The 10,296-nt window shown below is 39.2% G+C and overlaps 1 non-coding gene across 1 annotated transcript; it reads right to left on the reverse strand.

Annotated features, from left to right (window-relative positions):
• Nucleotides 1–3,776: 3,776 nt before the first annotated feature.
• TRNAC-ACA lies at nt 3,777–3,855 on the reverse strand. Its single transcript has one exon. It is a non-coding gene; the product is annotated as a tRNA-Cys (tRNA).
• Nucleotides 3,856–10,296: the final 6,441 nt, after the last annotated feature.

A 10,296-nucleotide genomic window follows, 5' to 3' on the forward strand; every position in this document is an offset into this window, starting at 1 on the left:
CCGATCCACCAGGTGGTTCCGTGGTGGACTCGTGTCTGTCAGAGCCAGGGACCTCGAAGTACTCAGTTGAAGACTCGACTAATGAGAGGATCTGTAGCCTCTACCCCTCCCCCTTTTTACAGACCTTATTTATAGATCGGCTAGTTTTGTAAACGACTTGTTATGATATGTATATAAGTGTAATTTGGTTTTGAAAAATTCATGGCCCTACTTTTCTATCCCATTTGAGTGTTGTCTGGGGATTAATTATTCGTTTCCACATGTGCATTAAAATGAATGGGTCGGCGATGCGTCATGGGATGTCGTTATTTAATCGACCACAGAGGGATGGGCACACGCTCGGAGGATCGGGGCGTGACACTTGTGGATGGCCATTCAAGGTCCAATAAAATCTTTATAGCAGAAGAAGATGTTCACAAAACCGCATTCAAATACCTAGGAGCAATTGGAACTTTCGAATGGGTGGTTATGCCTTTTGGGCTAAAGAATGCAAGCGCGACATACCAAAGGGTAATGAATTTCATTTTACACGACATGATTGGTAAGTTCATGGAAGTTTATATTGATGACGTTATTGTCAAGTCAAACCGGGTAAGTCATTTGACTTATTTAGAGCAAGTCTTTACGAGAATGCGAAAGTATAAATTGAAAATTAACCTTTTGAAGTGTCCTTTTAGAGTTAAAGCTAGCAATTTCTTAGGATTTCTAGTTAATCAAAGATGAATTGAAATAGATAAAAATAAAGCTAGAGCAATTCTAGAACTAACATCACCAACTACCAAAAAGTAGCTTCAAATGATATTGGGCAAGATAAATTTTCTGCGTCGATTTTTGCTAACCTGTCAGAAAAGGTCGAAGTATTCTCCCCGCTATTGAAACTAAAAATTCAAGAGAAGTTCGTGTGGGAAGACAAACATCAATGTGAGTTCGACCAAATAAAACAGTACTTCAGCAACCCTCCAGTTTTGATGTCACCCAAGGCGGGTAGGCCGTTGCAACTGTATTTGTTAGCCACTGGTACTACAATCGGATGTATGCTGGCACAGGAAAATGATGAGGGAAAAGAGCAAGCAGTTTATTATTTGAGTTGAATGCTGAATGCTGAATGATGAAGAGATAAGATACACAGCTATTGAGAAGCTGTGTTTGTTATTATTTTATACTTGTACAAAATTACGTCATTATATGCTATACACTACGGTACATGTGATATGGTAAACGGGCGTAATAAGCACATGCTGACTTGACCAATAATAAGATGTCGAATTGCAAAATGGGCATTCATTCTTTCAGAAATTAATTGAGTCTACGTCTCGCTTAGGGCTGTTAAGGGACAGGCAGTGGTATATATTATCACCGAGTACCCAAGCATACAGGTTGAAGATAATACAGAAATGTGCGTTCAGGTAGTTCCTTGGACTTTATATTTTGATGGATCAAGTGTTGCTGGTACAGCAGGAGCGGGAATTTTAATAGTTTCTCCTAAAGGGCATTGGTCGAGAATAATGTTCAAGCTTGGCTTTAATTGTTCAACTAATCAAGCAGAATATGAAGCATTAATTGTTGGCCTAAATATTTTGGCTGACATGAAGGTGCGGTTTATCAAAGTAACAGGCGACTCCCAGTTGGTTATAAGACAACTATCTAGAGAATACCAGTGTCTCAACGAGAATATTATTTCTTATTATATGATGGCAAAACGCCTTTTGAATCATTCCGATGATTGCGAATTGGTTCATGTAAAAAGAAATTAGAATGCGGAAACCAATGAGTTAGCTCAAATGACATTTGGTTAAAAACTATCTAAAAAATTAGCAGACCATATTATCATCGAGGTAAAGACATTACCTTCAATTGACAATAGAATCATGTTGATTCAAGAGGCATAGGACTCGGGTAGTAGGGCAACAAGTCAGGATTTGAGGATCCCATTTATCAACTATTTGAAGACTCAAGTTGCCAATGACAAAAAATTTAAGAGAAATGTAATTAAGTATTTGTTGATTGACGATGTTTGTACCAGAAAGCTATTGATGGTCTATTATTGAGATGTTTAGGGCCACACGAATCTATGCTTGTAATGGCTGAGATACACGAAGGCATATGTGGCGCACATCAAGTTAGGATCAAAATGAAATGGTTATTGCATCGACCATGCTAAAGGATATGAAGCATGTAAAAAACATGGCCATATCCAGCATGTGCCGGCCTCAGTGATGAAACCTATAGTCAAACCTTGGCCATTTTAGAGGATGGGCGATGAACATAATTGAGAAGAGATATCCACCATCATCTAAAAAGCATAGTCTTATATTAGTGGCCACCGACTACTTTACGGAATGGGTTGGGGTTGCATCATATAAAAGTATTATGTAAAAGACGGTGAAAAACTACATCGATGAACATAGTATCCATAGATTTGGCATTCTTGAGTCAATAACTACAGATCAAGGAACAGTGTTTATCGGATGTGAGGTGTTGGGTTTTACTAACTCGAGAGGTATCAAGATGATTCATTCAACACCTTATTACACCCAGGCCAACGGTCAAGCCGAAGCTTTCAATAAGGTAATTATCAATCTAATTAAAAAACATTTGGAAGATAATCCGAGGGAATGAGATTCTTTATTGTTCAGAGTCTTATGGGCCTATCGAACATCTAAGAGACCGCGACTGGAGTTAGCCCATATATGTTGACATATGGTCAGAAGATTGTACTACTATTTGAGATTACTGTTCAATCATTAAGGGCAAGATTCCAAGGAGAACTAGCCAAAAAACAGTACGATGAACTCATGTATGGTAATATTGACGAGTTGGCCGAAAGTAGAGCAGCTGCTTTAGAAAAATTAATTCTTCAAAAGAACAAGGTCGTGAAGGCTTACAATAAGCATGTGAAAGAGAAAAGATTTGACATTGGCGACTTAGTGTGGAAGACCATTTTGCCAACGAGCATGGATAATAAAAGATTTGGCAAATAGTCGCCAACCTGGGAAGGACCTTACGTTATTACTAAGGTTTTTTCTGGAAATGCTTATCGTTTGATGGAAATTGATGGTAAGGAGCTATGACGTGCGATAAATGGAAATTTTTTTAAGAAGTATTGCCCAACACTGTGGAAAATGCAAGGAAATGAATAACGCACAAAAAGGGAACACTATTATAAACGGCATATTTACAGCCCTAGCCAGAAGGTCTATTCTAAACCTAGATGTCTTTTGAAGTCAAGGACATAACGAGAGAGAGAAGATTCGAGGCGTTGGTTCCCTTCTCTCACTGGGGCGCTTCCCTTCTCTAAGTCATGCATTGCTTTAAACACATCTTGCCGCTCTTCCTCCAGACAATTTAGGATGGCAGTCTGGGCATTAATAAGGTCGTTCATCTGGTTGATGAGGATTTCGGTGCTTTTAAGTTGTGGGTCAAGCACTTTTCAGGTGTTCTTTTGCACCGCTATGTCATGTGCAATCTTTTCTCTCTCTAGCGGGTTGTGATTTTTCTCCAACATCTTCACTCTTACTCGACCATCAAGGAGATTGCTTCTGTGAACATAGTAGCTAAATAATCCCAATGTGTTACATAAGGTAGATATTGTATAACTGTTCGATTTTCCGCAATTTCTTCCATTCCTTTGTGTAAATAACCTAATATTGGTTCACAATCAATAACATCTTCACCATCTAGAGTAAGGATGAGCCAACCATAGCCTTGGGTCCGCTATCCTGATCATGATTTTCCTACTCCCATAGGGAAAGGTCTTTCCCTTTTTGGGCCAATTGTGGGCGAGGAGGGATTCGAACCCCCGACACCGTGGTTTGTAGCCACGTGCTCTAATCCTCTGAGCTATAGGCCCCGCCCCGTCTCCACTGGATCTGTTCCCGGGAGTACCCTAAAAAAAGAGGAACATTTCCTCTCCCTAGCCATTTCGGGTTAAGAAGATGTGAAAGTGCATTTCTCTCTATAATAAGGGTGCGTTCCGAGGTGTGAAGCGGGAGAGAAGGGATTTCAGAATTGGGGTTTTGAATAAAACAACATTTTCTTTTTTTTTTCTTTTTCAATATATATGAAAAAGTAGTAATAAGAATGAGAGGTGTTAAACTTAACCTATGTATATACATATACGTACTGAATACTATCTCAAATGATTAATGACGACACGAAAAAGCACTATATGTTTGGAATAGATTCCATTTTGAGAGAGTTGAAAAAGCTCTATCTCGTTGAAAGGTTCTATACATCTATCCTTTCTCAACGCATTTCTTTAGACAAAGACTCCGTTTGCTTGAGCAAATAAAACTCTATCCTAGGTTTGGGCTATTTCTATTTCTCTTGTCTTTTGTATTCTTCTCTTTTTTCTTCCTCTCTTTTTTTTTTTCTCTTGTGAAGTGTGTTCATGTATGTCCTATAGATCTACCTGTTGTTGATTGGAAATTGGAAACTGGTATACGAAAGAAATGCTTGCTTAATTACAGTATTGATTTCGGAATTTGTATTTTTTGTGGCTCGAGGTATAATGACAGATCAAGAGGCTCGACTAGAAGGAATCGGCGGAGAAATTTTGTGTTATATATGGTAATCTTTCTGTTCTGATATCCGAATTGGATCCGGAATTTACTATTTGTCAAAAGAAAAAAGGGTGGGTTAGTTGATATCATTCCTACTACATTAGGTGATACTTCTAGGGCTTTTACCTAGAATGAAAGAACAAAAAAAATGGATTCAGGAAGGTTTAATTAATGAATCACTTCTCCTTCTCGCGATAATGGTATGTATGCTCATGAAGGATCCGATGGAGTTTTACACGTATACTATGGGGGGAGAGGGGCAAAATTGAAGTAAGTCGTTATGATTCAAGCAGAGGGCGTATAATTTATAGATGCCACAACAAGGATTCGAATGATTAAGTTGTTTTTTCAACTTCAGCATTCCCTTCATGGGGATACAATTTGAGGTTCAACATTTCAAGAAACTTATTTTTCTTCCAATAAATAGAGTCAGAATTCAGTTAAGGAACGACAACTATGAAAAAAAGGGCCTCTGTTCGTAAAATTTGTGAAAAATGTCGACTGATCTATAGAAGAGGACGGATTATAGTAATTTGTTCTAATCCGAGACATAAACAATAACCCGAATGAGCATTCAAATATCTATCCTACATTCATTCGTGAGGGTACTCCTAATGGATTGAAAGACCATATCAACAGGTCTTCCATCTTGCAAATAAGGCATATCTTGTCTAGGTAAAATTTTGGAAATGATACCTTTATTTCCATGCCTAGTGTCCGAGTAGATACTCTTACTTTCTCTCGAACCATAATAATATTATTTGATCAGATCATTGAATCGTTTATTTCTCTTGAAATTTCTTTCATTTTGATTTTTACACATGTCTTTTTTTAGGAGGTCTATAGCCATTATGTGGCATAGGGGTTACATCAATAGATGAATAGTCATTCGGTGAAAAATCATTTGAATATTTAATTTTCTATCGGAATAAGCATAGAGATCCAATCACTAGATCATTAACTAATAAAATAAGGAATGAGTATTGAAATAAAAGGATTTTCTTTTGTTTTGCGAGAACCATACTGCGATGTGTGATTTGATCGAAATTCTGATTTTACAGATTCGAAATGAGAAACTGTCATCCCAGTCAACTGAATTGGGATGCCCTAGATCTGACGTGTCTCGTGAAAGGAGTAACATGAAGCTCCAACAACATAATGGAGGCAGTCAATCAATATAGATGGATCTGAAATCTGATTCAAATCCATTATAGCACCTATGGGTACATAAGAAATGTATGGAATCGATTCTTTTTAATGAATAGATCTGATCGCAACTTCAAATATGGAATTCAAAGGGATCAAATAGGGAAGTCAAAATATGAAGAAATAGATATGCCTAGATACTTTATTCTATGGATAAAGGATCTAATTGATAGAGAAAGCACCGTAAATATCAATTAGACTCTTTTTTAATGATTTAATCTTTATGGAAAAAAGAAAGAAATAAGTATGATAAAAAGAAAGCGAGTCTTAAGTTATAAAAAAATTGAATATTACATCACACTATTTTCGAGTTTGTTCTTTTTTCGATAGTACCCTTAAATAAATAAAAAAATTATTCATCCCCTCTCTCTAAGGAGAGGTTGGATCTTTCTTTGATCTTTATTAATATATATCCTCTTTCTTTGGATTAAAAACAAAACGGGACGCACATATGAAAATAAAAGTTCAAAGTATTCTATCAAAGCAATTATGTGAAATTCATTTTGTATCATACACCTTTCCCGGTAAATATATAGTACTCTATTCTATTACACGGATCAGGAGCAATTGAAAAAGCCAGACCTAGTAGGGTATCGATATCTCTTGGAATCCTAAACTAAATAGGATACTACCAATAATCGTAGCAATCCACATATGTACTCCGAGCATTCACCAGTTCATCGTAGGTTGCTTCTGCACACCCTATTTCCCCTTACTTGCATTGGTGAGCATGCCGCGCAGCCGCATAGGAATCAATCGTCGATTGGTTGTCTTGAAATGATTCGAGATCGTAATCAAAGGCGACCATGAATTCCTCGAATCTCCACCTAAAGGGATGATCTTCGGGGAGGTTGGAAGGCTGGCAATCCCACACTAGCTTCCGGATGGTCTAGATGGTTTTTGGTTCTTTGTAGATCACGACCAAGGTCAGCATTAGCTTGGAAAGCAGATCCTTCTAGAAGGCGAGGAATTTGTTGTTTGATGAAGAAGAGGCAGAGGAAGACGATTGGCTTGCCATGGTTGAAATACGAAGTAACGTAAGCAAAGGAGAATGTTTGAGCAATGCGTTTGATGAATGATCTCGCTTGGAATCCATTCCTATATATATATATATAGGTGGACAGTAAGAATTTGAAGAGGTACGATTTAGAAACTCTTAGCTATAACGAATTTCTTGGGAAGGGATGGTGTCCATTGATAGATCGACGGGATTCTAAGCGTCTCGAATATTGAATGCAAATATGAATAGGCGTATTCAAAAGGCACAGATATCAATCCATGTTCGTTCGTTTTGAATGAATTCTTTGGCGCGCGGGCTTATCTGTAAGCAGTTCAGGATACGAAAGGTCCCTTGATATTGTGAAGTGTGAATATCGATCAATATTTTCCCAAGCTAGGCAATCTCATGAATATATCTTTAAGTAGCCCTAGACGCGAGAGGTGTTATTTAATGATTATCCGGTTTGAACGGACCCAATATGCATATAAATCCCGAGCGATCCAAGATATAAAAAAAACCAAATATCATTCATGCTTCATTATATTTACAGGGAAGACAAAAGAAGAGCTTAACAGGATCTATTCATCTAGACCCAGATAACACTTAAATCTCGAGATAAAATCGGCCAGATGTCTCTCTATGTTCTCATTTTCTTCAAGAGCTTGGTGATAAGCGAGGTGTTTTTCTTCTAGAATTGACGCTGTTCGAGCATTGAGTTCGTCAAGGTCCATAAGTGCATCTTCGCACGCTCGGACCCTTACTCCAAGGCTTGTTATCAGCTGTTGGCAGATGACGGTTTCTTCCTCAAAGTATGGCCAGTAAAGTGGGTACCCCGAGAGGCACGGTATGATCAGGACTCAAGAGTTGTAATGCTTGCCTTTTCCACGGCCACGTCATCCTTGTAGGCCGTTATCCATTCTGCCATTTTCTAGATGTCGTCTATGGCTCGCCGCCATCCGTTACGAATCCCGTGGAGGTATAGGTTGTAACCCATGCCCCTTTCCACTTCATCTTCCAACTTGCGGAAGGAAGATATGGTGCTCCAGTTTTTGATTGACGAGTCTAGCGCCTCTGCAAAGAAGCGGTAGAATTCATTATAGTCCTTCCTGAAGCGGTGTGAGGGAGGAAGATGGCTAGGCTCGCCATCGAAGACGAGTTTGATGACCTCCCCAAAGTTCTCAGGGTTGTTGATCAGAAACGCGAAGGTCGGCGTGAGTTTTGCAAGGAGCCTTTTCCAGTGATTTAGAAAGGCTTCTCGAGAAGAGGTATTGCTAGAAGAGGAAGGAAAGTTCGCCATAAGTGCTGGAGCGAGGAGAGCTTTGAATAGCTTTGGTTAATTCTTTCAACAATCAAGTTTTAGACGTGGGAGAAATTTATCAGCACTCACTAGCATATATATAGTGGAGAGAGGAAATCTCAAAGGTTAGAGTTCATGACGTGAACGTATGAGATCGCGTCTAAAGGAATGCAAGTCTCAAATAAGGTACAATTATTATAAAGCACTTAATACAGATGCAAGATAATGATGGAGAACCGATAGTCAATGGTAATATCTATTTATTATCTTATACGCGTTCCAAGACTTTCGTTAATAGTACCGAAACAGATGAGTAAATTAGAGCAATAGGACAATCCACCGAGATTGAATCCACGATTATCATGAGATACACTACGGATACGGTGCAGTTGTTACCGAAGATCATAAATAGAGAATATTATGGTTATGGATAGGGGCCATAGTGTAACATTCTCGATTTCAAGCTCGTAAAGATCAGCCATAAGGTCCAAAAGGGGATCGATCATGGGCCATTGGCCATGGATCGATCGGTTCGATGGGCAAAGAATCACAGATTAGTCATGGTCTGACCGACCAACTGACCGATCGACTAGTCACGAACTAGTCGAAGTGTCAGTCGTGACTTTCTACCGACCACACCAATGGGATAAGATCACTAGCTCAAAAGATGACTTTTTGATCATGAGAATTGGTCACAGGATAGTTTTGGATTGGTGGATGGTCATGACCAATCATAGAGCCCGGTCACAGGTGGTTCCGCTTGGCTATATACTGATACATGGACGATTCGATGCGATCAAATGCAATTGTCTTCCAACCAAAAATATATCATTCCCTATTTAATTCTTAGAGATCGGAAATGATTCTTGAATTGGTGATGTCCGATCATGGATCGATAATGCATTGACCATAAGCCATACAGATGGATTGGGTGCTGACTGAAATGAACTCGGGGATAGACCAGCTATTCTGTCACTAATTCTAAGGTCCATGAGTGCCTTGGCTTAGTACTAGGCCATGGGAAGCCTTAGGATTGGCCTTGAATCAACCAAAAGACAACCGACCCTTTAGGCCGACCAACTGTCCAAAGGAACGGTTTGGGTAATGTAACATCCTGATTTTTGGGTTTTGATTTCGATTGGATAAGTTGGGCTTTTCATCGACGCAACTATAGTGCTTTTCTCGGAGTTGGCCACTCATGAGATAATTAGATTATATGGGGAAGTCATTAAGAGATATTAAGGCAAATAGACTTGAGAATTCAACCAGGAATTGGCTTCTCGACCGTGCTCATCTTTAGAGGCCATTACGGCATAGTATAAAACCGATTTAAGATCAGAGATAGGTCGGTTCGAATGATATGTGTGGTTAATCGTGGGTGACTTCACTAAATTGGAAAAATTCTCATTGACCGGCACTAGTTTGATTTTATTGTCGTTTTGGTACCCTGTGTCTGTATTTGGATGCTTGAGATTTTCACAACAACCGAGAGTTGCCAATGAGTTGAGTGGATTCATTGTGGTTCGAAGAAAATCGACCACGGGTCATTTGCCCTAAAAAGTTCTAAAAACTACCCAGTAGCCTAGGTCACACTAAAAACGCGTCGGAGTGAAATTAATCGTGAATTAAAGTTCGATTTCAGAAATTAAAGATTTTGTCATGTCACAAGAAATTCTAGGACCCACGACTCCGTCTCAGAAGGTTTTTTTGACAACCGAGACTTTTTAGGAAACAGTCGATTTAGGACCCTTTTTGCTAAATTAAAGCCGAGGATTATTTTGGTCGCACATTTGAGATGCAAGATGGATTTTTGGGTGAGGAAAAATGTCAATTGAGGCATTGAGGTACTAATTGAATTTATAAGGGTCAATTGAGGTGGAATTGAAGTAGACCAAGTATCCAATTGAAGCCAATAATTGAGAAATTCGTAGTTCCCGCTTCCCCCTAGCCAAATGGACTATTTCATGAGTTGTGAAGAGTGTGTGTGGGGCTCAATTGCAGCCATGGGATGTTGGCTTGATGGACAAGCCTTGAGGGACAAAAATGTGGAAGAAATAGCCATGGTGGAGCCCTTGTCTCCCTCCAACCCTATCTCATCTCTCTCTCTCTCTCTTCTTGGCTGGCCAAAACACTCCATTCTCCCTTCCACACTTGCTGTTCGACCACCACAGCAACCGAAGGAGAAGAAGCTGTAGCCGTCGCACGGCAAGTTGTTGCCGGAGACCATTGTT

The sequence above is a fragment of the Eucalyptus grandis genome, chromosome 8 (assembly GCF_016545825.1).
Source record: "Eucalyptus grandis isolate ANBG69807.140 chromosome 8, ASM1654582v1, whole genome shotgun sequence".
NCBI lineage: Eukaryota > Viridiplantae > Streptophyta > Magnoliopsida > Myrtales > Myrtaceae > Eucalyptus > Eucalyptus grandis.